The following is an 11,342-nucleotide window of genomic DNA, read 5'->3' as shown; positions in this document are numbered from 1 at the left end:
CATGACGATTATTATGTGCATGTACTGTATAAGTGAAATTACAAAAAAATGTTAAAATATTAAAAATTAATATCAATTGTTATACAAGCAAATTTGCTTAAAATGTTTTTTTTTTACAGTTAACTTCATTTTGTAAAACAAATATGACTAGCTAAATCCATAGCACTATATATCTCAGGTGTAAAGGGTATGGCAAATAAATTTCTGAGTCTTTTGATAAGACAATATTTAGTGTTTGAGTGCTGTTTGCTACATAAAAGCCATATGCTTAGAAAGTATCTGGTGAACAACTTGTGGAAAATGATTTAGAGAAAAAAAAACGGTCAAGACTGGTATAAGGTCAAGTTAAAAGGTCCTTATTTGCAATACCTTGTTTATGCAGTTGTAAGATAATGCGTTAGCACCCTAAAAACTTCTATTAAATCCCTATTGCTTCCTTTTGGGATTTAAAAAAAATAAAATATTTGAATACAGGACCTAGATTTCAAAAATAATGAAAACACTGTAATTGTGTTCTTTGAAAATAATGAAAATAAATGAACACTATCAGTAAATAATGAAAACAGTTTCTGTATTATTAATGTTTTTATTTAGAAAAATTCTACTGAAAATGTTGGACCAGGTATTTTTAAATTGGATAGGTCCTCCCTGGATAAAAAAATAATATAAATCTCTGATGGGTCATGACGTACCTGAACTACAGAAGCAAACTCATGTTAAGAAACAATAGAAAGCTTACATAAAACGTATTAAAAGGTTAGGATATATTGAAAACTAATCCACAAAGAGGATGTCTTGAGTGTACTAGAAAGAAGCTGTATCAGCAAATACCTAAGAGCATGAAACCTGTATTCCAGTTACACATTCAGCTCACTTTACATACAAATTGCTGTCAAAATAAGATTGTATATCTGAACGAGGAAATGTTGCAAAAACAGAACATGATGTGAAGGTCAACTGACAACTTGAGGAAGTGAAATTGCCATATATATATACTGAGCACAGCCATTTAGAAAATAAAATATAACGGTATTTACCTTAGTTTGATTTTTAGGAGGTAGCTATAACCAGCACTGAAAAGAAAATGTTTAATTAACTTGCTAACATATTCTATAAAGCAGTGATAAAAAATATTTATTTGTGAATAAAATGCTTAACTTTTGTATAAAGTGGATTAATGTGTAAATTCCAACGTAATTTGTAAATATTCTATTTATTCCTAAATATTATACTGTGTAAAATTCAAGCTTTCCATGAATGTACATAAACTATATACTGTATATATATTCTGACTTTACATCTCTTCAGTTTTTTAGCATTTTACATGTATTTCTATCCACCAATGTATAACTTCAGTTTTATCATATTCTTCTATGTCTAACAAAATAATTTCTGGAGTTAGAACATCTGCAACAGTTTACAATAGGGCAATATGAACAATTGCTTACAGTCATCTGTAACCTATAAATAATTAAGAGGATTAGTGGAACCATACAACCCTGGTTATAGCCATGAGCAAGAAGCTGAATTCAATTTTACATATTGTCACCAATTGAATAGGTACTTCTCATCTTAAATTAATTCATTTCCATATTTAAAAGTTTTTTTAATCATGAGATAAGGTTAAAAAGTGACAACACAGAATTGCAAAATTAATTTGCCCCTAAATGCCTGTCAGATGAAATATAAAATTACTTTTTGTAAAATGTACAGAAATGTATATGCACGTTTTACAGTGATTTACTGTAGGTCTTGTAGGTAGTACACATGTTTTTTTTACTGTCGTTCTCCAAATAAGTATCTTTAAATTAACTATGAATGTTTTTAATATTAAAGTTAATTGTGAACTATAAGACTGGAAGTAGCTATCTGAAAATATTTTCTATTCATTGTTTGTCTTGTGTATAGTGCACTACATTGTAAACTGTATCTTTGTAGGGTTTTCCCAAACCCTCCTGCAAACCATAATGTATAATCATATACTGTAGCTCAAATAACCTGAAGGTCTCATCAATGATTGGATGGCTTTCACAGTTAAGTGCAAATGTGCCACACCTTGTTGCCTTTGTAGTCAGACAAAACTGCAACTAGTAGTACATACAAGGTAATAGATTTGGTCATTTCAAAATTCAAAACTGCTTAACTAATACTTGCATATCTTACAAACTTATATCGTACTACTCCATGCCAGAGGTTTGGTTGCTGCACTGCAAATATATCAAGCCTTTTGTCAGTTATATTTTAAATTAGAACTGTAGCACTCACTGTAATCAATACGATTGAACAAGTAAAGTTTAATTCCTTGTTAAAAATTAAAAAGAAGAAATGTTTCAGTTGGTGAGTCTTCTTCAGGAGTGAGTGAGAAAGAATAAAATGACAGAATTATAAAGAGCATGACAACAAAAGTCAGATTAGGTGAGAATTGGTACAGAGAGTTGAAATGGGAAACTATTGGCTTAAAGTGAGCTTTGATTCTCACTGTTTTGACATATTCCCCGAAATGGTCAGCCAGTCTTCTTCCTACCTTGCTGGTATATATGGAAGAACATTTTCTGAAACAGATACAGATTACTCAATACACATAATATTCGCTATGTGATTTTGAACAGCTTGAGGGTTCATGAGAATGTATTATTTACTGCATTTACTGCATCTCTTGCAGAAAAAGAAATGTTGGCAATATCCCTGTGGAGGCCCGGGTTAGATCCTGAGGCGGGAGACGAACTGGGGCAGGAGCAGCAAGGGCAGAATCTCCCAGGAACCCAAAGTCGCTACATTGGTGTTAGGAGCGGGATGGGATAGCCCTTTGCTAAGGACAGCGAAAATTAAGTGGGGGAAAGTGTACAGGTTGTAAGAGATGTTTACATGTGGTGATGGCACCCCCCTCTACTCCCCTGCGCATAACAGGGATGTTGGCCATCCTGGGCTGACGAAGGCCTTCTTTAGCTCAGCTGGCAATACCCCTGCTAAGTGATGCCGGAGGCCCAGGTTTGATCCTGAGGCGGGGGATGAACTGGGGCAGGAGTGGCAAGGGCAGAAACCCCAAGAACCTGAATTTGCTACGAGATGAATGTCTATTTGCTGACAGGAGAAGGCGACAGGGTGGAATCCAGAGTATGAGGAAGACGTTTGGATTATGAATATCTCAAGGATGAGCATGAGATTCTCCAAGCTGTGATTGTTTTTTCAAAGTTCAAGAAATTGAAATCAAGCTCCTTGTGTTAAAGGTCTGAGCTCATGAAGACACGATTGTGATCCCTGCAATCATAAGTCAGCTTGTAAGTTAGGAGGTGGAGTTCTGTATATGTAACTATAAAACTGAATTTTCTTAGTAGTTAAAATCATTACATAAGTCAGATTTTAGAAATCATGAGAAAAATGTTTTCAGTGTCTTTTAAGTTGTCCTTTTTCAGTTTAAAAAACAAATTCCAAGACTTTCCTCATCTTGTTTTGGATTGGGTTGTCTACAAAGTTAAAACTAATATATTAATGTAAACTTCCAGGTCATTATGTCAATGTGTATTCACAAATTAACTGACCATGGGGTAGTTTAAAAGATTAATTGAATATACTCAAAAACCTGTACCTTTTATTGTGTTTGAGCATTTTGATTTTAATTTTACTTTCTGAAAATGTTTGAATCTTTCTCTTTCATTTGATACCAACCAAAGAATATATGTATGGTTTATGTGAGCTTTTAACAAATAGCCATGCATTTCTTTTCAGTGGTATCAAAGTTTTGTATCTCACATGAAACTGTCTCTCAAAAAACATAATGCAAAGGTAACTCCATTGTATTTAAACAAATCACAGCAGATTTGGATTCAGGGCATACTGCTAGCTTTCAATAGTGAAAGCATATACCATTACCTGGATGGATAAATCATGAGAAGAAGTTGCAAACATTTAAATACATGATAGCTGTACACATCTCTGTAGTACACTATATTAATGCAGCACATGATGCTTTTATCTGGAGGACAAAAGACATTGCAGTAAATTAGAAGAATGCAGATTTGCATTCAACCACCAAGATAAAAAAATATACACAGATGCAGCCATTCAAAGTTCGCGGTACAAACCCATACCGCGGGCATCTACGCGTGCGCCACCGCGCCCTACCGTGCTACGTGATTGGCTGGCCAAAATGACCGACGGGCACTCGTGGTGTGTTGGTCGGTCGTGGAAAGATTAAATAATTTAATCTCTTTACTGTGCATGTTTTAATCCGCTTAGTATTGAATATTTATATGAAATTTTACCACTAAAGGGAAATTTTAGTAGCTGAGCATAAAAAGAATAGGAGCATAACGCATCTAAAGGTCATAAACGATATTAATTTAGGAATATAAACATATTATTTAAACTGTATATTGCTGGTCTTGGTATTTTAAAGAAAAAATGCACACCAGTATTCAATTTCTCCCTGAACATTTTAAGCATCAAAGTCTTACATGTGGTTATTTCGGAAACGTTTTTACGTGCTCCTTGCTCCTTCTGACCATTATACGGTATTCAGTACTTTGTGAGAAAAGTGATAGTTTTAAGCTTTTCTGCAAATACACTTGATATCGGAGTAAACAGAAGCATACTTTTAGAATTTGATTAATAGGGAATATAATATGGAATCGCGTATCTAAAGAAATTAATAACGGTATAACTATATTCATGTACTGTTGCACAAACAGTAGTATAAGACTTTCCATTGAGATGTGCTTGTCAGGTGACTGCCTTGGTGGCATGATTGCTTAAGTGGCTGACTTGTAACCCTGAGGTCAAGTGTTTAAACCCAGCTGTTGCCATGAGTTTTCTTTTAACAAATAAACATTTCTTTGAAAAACTAAAATACCAAATATTATTGGCATTATATTGACATTTTTATATTTCTAAATATCACAACATGTTTGTACTGTATATACACAGCAGTACCGCAGGTTGTACTGTAGGGCGCAAATTCACATGAGCCCGAAAGCCCTACATTAATTTGCAAAGGTTGTTATCGCATCTCTCTCTCTCTCAATTCAATTCAAGGTGCTTTATTAGCATGACCGATGGGTACAATCAGTGTTGCCTAAGCAAATAAAAATAATGAAATTCACATGAAACTAAACAAAAAATAAAAGTAAAATAAAATCTACAGACATATTACAGACATTTACAACAAAGACATATCATAAAATATTTACATATACTGTAGACAGATGGAGCATTATTGGGAGACAGACTCACTGTTCCTCAGGCTGTGACAGGAGATCACATACTGGGCTGCCAGTTCAACTGAGTTCCCTCCTCCCTCTCCCAGTAGGATTGGGACCCGTTGTGAGTCTGGAAGGTGTGGGAACTCTGGAATTAGATTTCTGAATTTAGGGAAGAATGTTTTTCTAATCCCAGAGAATCTGTCACAGTGCAGTAGGAAGTGCACCTCTGTCTCTGTTTCTCCCCGCTGGCAGTGGGAGCACAGCCTGTCCTCTCTGGGCAGCCAGGTCTGCCTTGTCCAGTTTCTATGGCCAGGCTGTAGTCACTGAGCCTGTACTTCATCAGGGTCTGTTTCTTTTTGTTGTTTCTTACCTTGGTCAAATATTCGGCTAGTGTGTATTGTCTGTTTAGAGTTCTGTAGCATTCCAGTTTATGTTGTGTTTGTGTGTGTGTGTCCCAGTGTGTGAGATATTGCTGTTTGATCTGTGCTGTGATGTGCTTGGGTCTGAGTTCTCTCTCTCTCTCTGTGTCTACATTGTAAAGAAACTGGTTTCACAGGTATTTTCAAAGTAGAATAAGGGCAAGTCCACCTCCCCCACTCACATGTTTTCTTAGAAAAACAGATTCACAACTCAAAGCTGTGTCAGTCTTCTGTGTAAAAAAAATCGGTTTGAACACCATCGGTGCTGGTTTTAAGACGCTGCTGAGTAAAGGAATTTTCCTGCTGTCAGCAGTATTGGGTATATAGTTGACCCTTACCTGAATGAAAACAGGACATAAAGAAAGAGTTTCAGAAATCAAACAAAGCTTCATTCCTTTGTTTTGTGGTCTGGGTAATTGGAGGCTACGCTGTTATGCTTCCTATGGTGATATACGGGTTTTCCGCACAAAGCCATATTAAGCAGTATTTCTCGCTTTGTGAACGTGTGTACAGCGGTCCCCTCGGGTTCCAGTTAGTGTGTTACGCATCGATGAAAAACCGGAGGTTTAAAAAAAGAGAATTAGCTCACTGATGTGGAGGCTGTGAACATTTTCACATGTTGTGGTCTTTAAAATGCATTTGGTTTGAAGGCTTTCTGTGTTTCCCTTCCAAAGATATGGACAGAAGAATATTCGAGCATGGTAAAAAAAATGGCTTAAAAACGACATAGTGAAGACGGTGAAAACAGCCACATGTATTTTGTACGCACACCAAGTGTTTTGGTAACTCTAGGAGTTATCGTAAAAAAGCTACAGTCGTGCAAATTGTAATCATTTTTATTTTTAAAGACATTTTAGAAAAGTGTCATCTATACAAAAAAGTTGCATTTAATACCACTCGATATTGATATATTTACAGAGATAAGCTCTCTATTAAAGCTCAGATCAAAGATCAAGCACAGATCAAACAGCAAGATCTCACACACTGGGACTGATCTGTTATCTGTGATGTGGTTGAGTGTGAATTGTGGTGCTCTAGCTGTGCTGAAAAAAAAACGGTTGAACAACTCTTAAGCATACTGTAGTTTTTGTTAACACAAGTTTATCAGTGAAAAGACCACGGGCATTTTTCCTCCCCCCTACATTCTCAGAGTAGAATATAATTTATTATTAGCACAATTTATTACAGTGCTAAATTTAATATGATTGATTACTAATGGTTTATGCTAAAACTTTCTTAACGTGAGAAATACTGCTCAATACGACTTTGTGCGAAAAACCCGTATATCACCATAGGAAGCATAACAGCGTAGCCTCCAATTACCCAGACCACAAAACAATATGTTTTAATGTTAAATGAAATGTTAAAAGAAAACTGAGGACATAAAGAAAGGGTTTCAGAAATCAAACAAAGCTTTATTCCTTTCGCCCAAGTCAGGAGACATTAGAAGCTTGCCACACCCGGACTGTTATAGTAACACATTAACAAGTTAAAGCAATTACGTTGAAAAGCCGGGCATAATAATTGTTTTCTTCCTTGATGTTCTGATCTGCAAAAGCAGTTTGGCCGCGGTGAATGTGGATTCTGTCTGGTATTGTGAGATTGTGAAAAATAAGAGTATTTTATGAAACACACGTTTGCGATCTTAATCAAGATGGGGGTAAGAGAGTCTTCTCTATGACACTCTCCTTTATAAAATTAACGTGAAACAAAACAGAAACTAAAAATAAGATACAATCTACAGTTATTCACAACATAGACATATCATAAAACATTTACATGTTGTGAATGTTTGTAGATTGTATCTTATTTTTAGTTTTTGGCCAGACCGCAGACAGAACCCGCCGGGCCCCACAGCCCCATCCCCATACACCCCCACAAACCCACCCGCACACACCCCCACTCCCCAGCAGCCCCATCCGCACACACCCCCACAAACCCACCCGCACACACACCTACTCCCGCACCTCACCGTGCCCGGCCACCACTGCATCACACAGCTGCCACCGTACCTCACCGTGCCCGGCCACCAATGCATCACACCACACAGCTGCCAGCGCACCTCACCGTGCCCGGCCACTACTGCCTCACACCACACAGCTGCCAGCACACTGCAACATGCCCGGCAGCAGTAGCTATTGCTACTGTCTGAGTCTCTGTGTCTACATTGTTTATAAACAAACCGGTTTCACAGGTATTTTCAACCCCCAGCCACTGTTGTTTCATCAGTTGTTATCCTGTAAAGCACTTTGAGAAGCCACCTTTAAAGGCGCTATATAAAATAAAGTTTATTATTATTATTAATATTGATAATATTCTTCCTCCCAGAACTTGTAAATTGTTGTTGTTATTGTTGTTGAGAAGCATACTGTCCAGCATATTGTATTTTCATTGCACTTTGACAGATCATCTTATAATCACTTGTTGTCAGAATATTCCCCGCTCCAAAAATCCTTTTTTTTTGTTTTGCTTACAGTCATACTTCTCACGTTAAGAAAGTTAGGTGTTAGCATAAACTATTAGTAATCAATAATATTACATTTAGCACTGTAATAAATTGTGCTAATAATAAAATTACAGCATCGTACACATGCTTAAAAGAGAAGAGAGAAAATGCAAGGTTTCGGCTGTGAAGTCTTCTTCAGGTGTGAGGGTCTTCTGCTCAAAATGAAACGCTAAAATGTAATATAGTCTCTGAACGGGTTCATCTATGATTTGGGCTTACTTGCCCTCACACCTGAATAAGGATTCACAGTCGAAACGTTGCAGTATTGTATTGCAGTAAACGTTTATATTGTAATGCCTTACGGCCTCCACTGCTTGTTTTTTTTTTGCCTCCATTGCTTGTGAGAGCCGGCTTACCAGCGCGGTGACGTCACTGCCCTTCCCAATGTCATTTTGTAAAAAGGGGAGATATGTGAACAAGCCAAAGCCCAAACATCCACTGAAGGTTCACGTCTGGGGGGGTATATCTAGAAGAGGCCAGAGACCACTTCTTATTTTCAAAGGATAGTGAATTCTTTAAGGAAGTCGTGGTCAAACAGCATGCCGCCCCATATATCAGGGAGCACTTTGGATCAAGGCACCGTTTCTTTCAAGACAACGATCCGAAACACACAGCAGCAAGGGCGAGGCTTATAGCAGAAGGAGTGAACTGGGTGAAAACTCCAGCCGAATCCCCAGATTTAAATCCAATAGAGATGGTATGGCATTCCCTGAAAGACTATATTCGGAAAACTGCTAAACCCAGCACAAATCAAGAACTGATCAATGCGATTTACAAGTTCTGGGAGGAAGAACTGACAGAACAAAATTGCAACAATTTTATTAACAGGCTGTTTCGTGTTCTTCCTAGGACTGTTGAGCGGGGTGGGGGGCATTCAGGAATGTGAGTTATGTGAGTCAGATTATGAATGAATAAAAGCATTTTATTAAAAACGAGTTTGCGTTTGTCTGGGTGCTGTACCAGCTGTACAGAAAATTAAAGTGCCCTTTTCCATTCAACGGGTGTCTGAGTCGCTGTGTCCTCCCTATATACTGTGGTAATGCCACATGTCTTTCATGTGTCGCAAAAAACTGACTTGCTTTAACAAAATATATTTACTAATCCTTTCGCCTGGCAATCGACCTGAATGCCCAACTACAGTATCTGAGAAGCCCTTCGTGACACCAAAAGAACCATAATTGAACGAGTGTCGATAATAAGAGATTAAAAGGGTCCCATCACACTCATTTCCACTTAAATTGCAAGGCGTGTTTAATTAAATGTCTTCATAGATTCACAATCTGACAATGCAACGTAAATCGTTATCTTTGCCTTCTGCATAATAATGTCCACCTCTCTGTGCAGCATATTAATAATAATAAACTTTATTTTATATAGCGCCTTTAAAGGTGGCTTCTCAAAGCGCTTTTCAGGATAAAAACAACAATAACAACAACAATATTGTATTTCATTGCACTTTGACAGATTGTCTTTAAATCAATTGTTGTCAGAATATCCCCCCCTCCAAACAAGAACAAAATTGCAACAATTTTAATAACAGGCTGTAACTTAAAGTATATATCTAAAGTAATAATTAAACAATATATGTAAATGTTTTATGATATGTCTATGTTGTGAATGTCTGTAGATTGTATCTTATTTTTAGTTTTTGTTTTGTTTCACGTTAAGTCACCGGAAAGACGGTGACTATTCATTGTTATTAAAAAATGACTTAGATTCGAACATGTTGTGATATTTAGAAATATAAAAAAGTCAATTAATTGTCCATAATATTGCTATTTTCGTTTTTCAAAGAAATGTCTGTTAAAGGAAAACTCGTGGCGCTAACTGGATTTGAACAGCCAACCTCTCACTTATAAGTCAGGCACATAAACCATCACGCCACTAGCGCGATCATATGACAAGTAGTGAAACAGCCGTACATATATCAATAGATACTGTATGTGTACAGTATATACTATTGTTTGTGTTACAGTACATGAATATAGTTATATCGTTATTAATTTCTTTAGATACGCGATTCCATATTATATTCCCTATTAATCAAATTCTAAAAGTATGCTTGTTTACTCTGGTATTGAGCGTATTCGCAGAAAAGCTTAAAACTATCACTTTTCTCACAGAGTACTGTATACTGTATAAATGTCCAGTAACATGGTCAGAGGGAGCAAGGAGCACGAAAAAACGTTTCCGAAATAACCACATGTAAGACTTTGATGCTTAAAATGTTTAGGGAGAAATGGAATACTGGTGTGCATTTTTTCTTTAAAATACCAAGACCAGCCATATACAGTACAGTTTACATACAGTAATATGTTTATGTTCCTAAATTAATATCTTTTATGAGCATATGAAAGGCATGGTGAATCAGAGATTCTCAAGAATTACTTTGCATGATTGGAAACAAATGCGTGATTGGATCAACGAAATGCTGTGGTGTTACTTTTTGTCAATGAAAAAATAAAGTATTTTTGTTTACAAAGACGGTCAATGAAAAAATAAAGTATTTTCGTTTACAAAGACAGTTACAAAGAATGTGGACCAGGGTAATACTTTGAGTTCACAGCTTGTCCAAGGTCATTCAATATTAATACTATTAGTAATATCTTCGGTAAAGACTTTGATGGCAACAGGTCAAACGCTGTACATGAGAGGTTGAGCTTTATTAGATCCACCTGGCGGTAATTCGGGATACTATTATCTTACTTACAGTATTATGCCGTATTATACTGTAACCTGTGTTATACCACGACACGCCCACTGCGTTTTGAATGGCTGCATCTGCACCTTACGTTTTGAATGGCTGCATCTGTATATTTTAAGTGAAATACAGCATGCATCTAACAAACAGATTAGACTGAAAATGTGGAGCCTAAATAAAAGAACTATAAAAATTAACCATTTTGCATCAAATTTAATTACGTTGTAAAGACAAAAAATGCATAAGATGAACTGGTAGTTTTGTCCAAATTTTCCTCTTCAAACTGTTACATAGAGAGATGAATGAACATTGTGAAAAATTCTGCGATGCAGAACAAAAGCAAAGTGAGTCCTAGTGAGTTCATTTGGAAAATCCATGTGAGACTGAAAGGATAATATAGAGAGCATATACTTAGGGACAAAATTGATGGAATTAAGTTCCATATGTCCAGCAGCTCACACAGATTGAGAGATATTGATTACTCTGAGGAAGGCTAGAATAAAAAAAATCAATGCAAA

Source organism: Atractosteus spatula, chromosome 1 (assembly GCF_055471065.1).
Source record: "Atractosteus spatula isolate fAtrSpa1 chromosome 1, fAtrSpa1.hap1, whole genome shotgun sequence".
NCBI classification, from domain to species: domain Eukaryota; kingdom Metazoa; phylum Chordata; class Actinopteri; order Semionotiformes; family Lepisosteidae; genus Atractosteus; species Atractosteus spatula.
Note: the sequence above shows the minus strand (reverse complement) of the source record.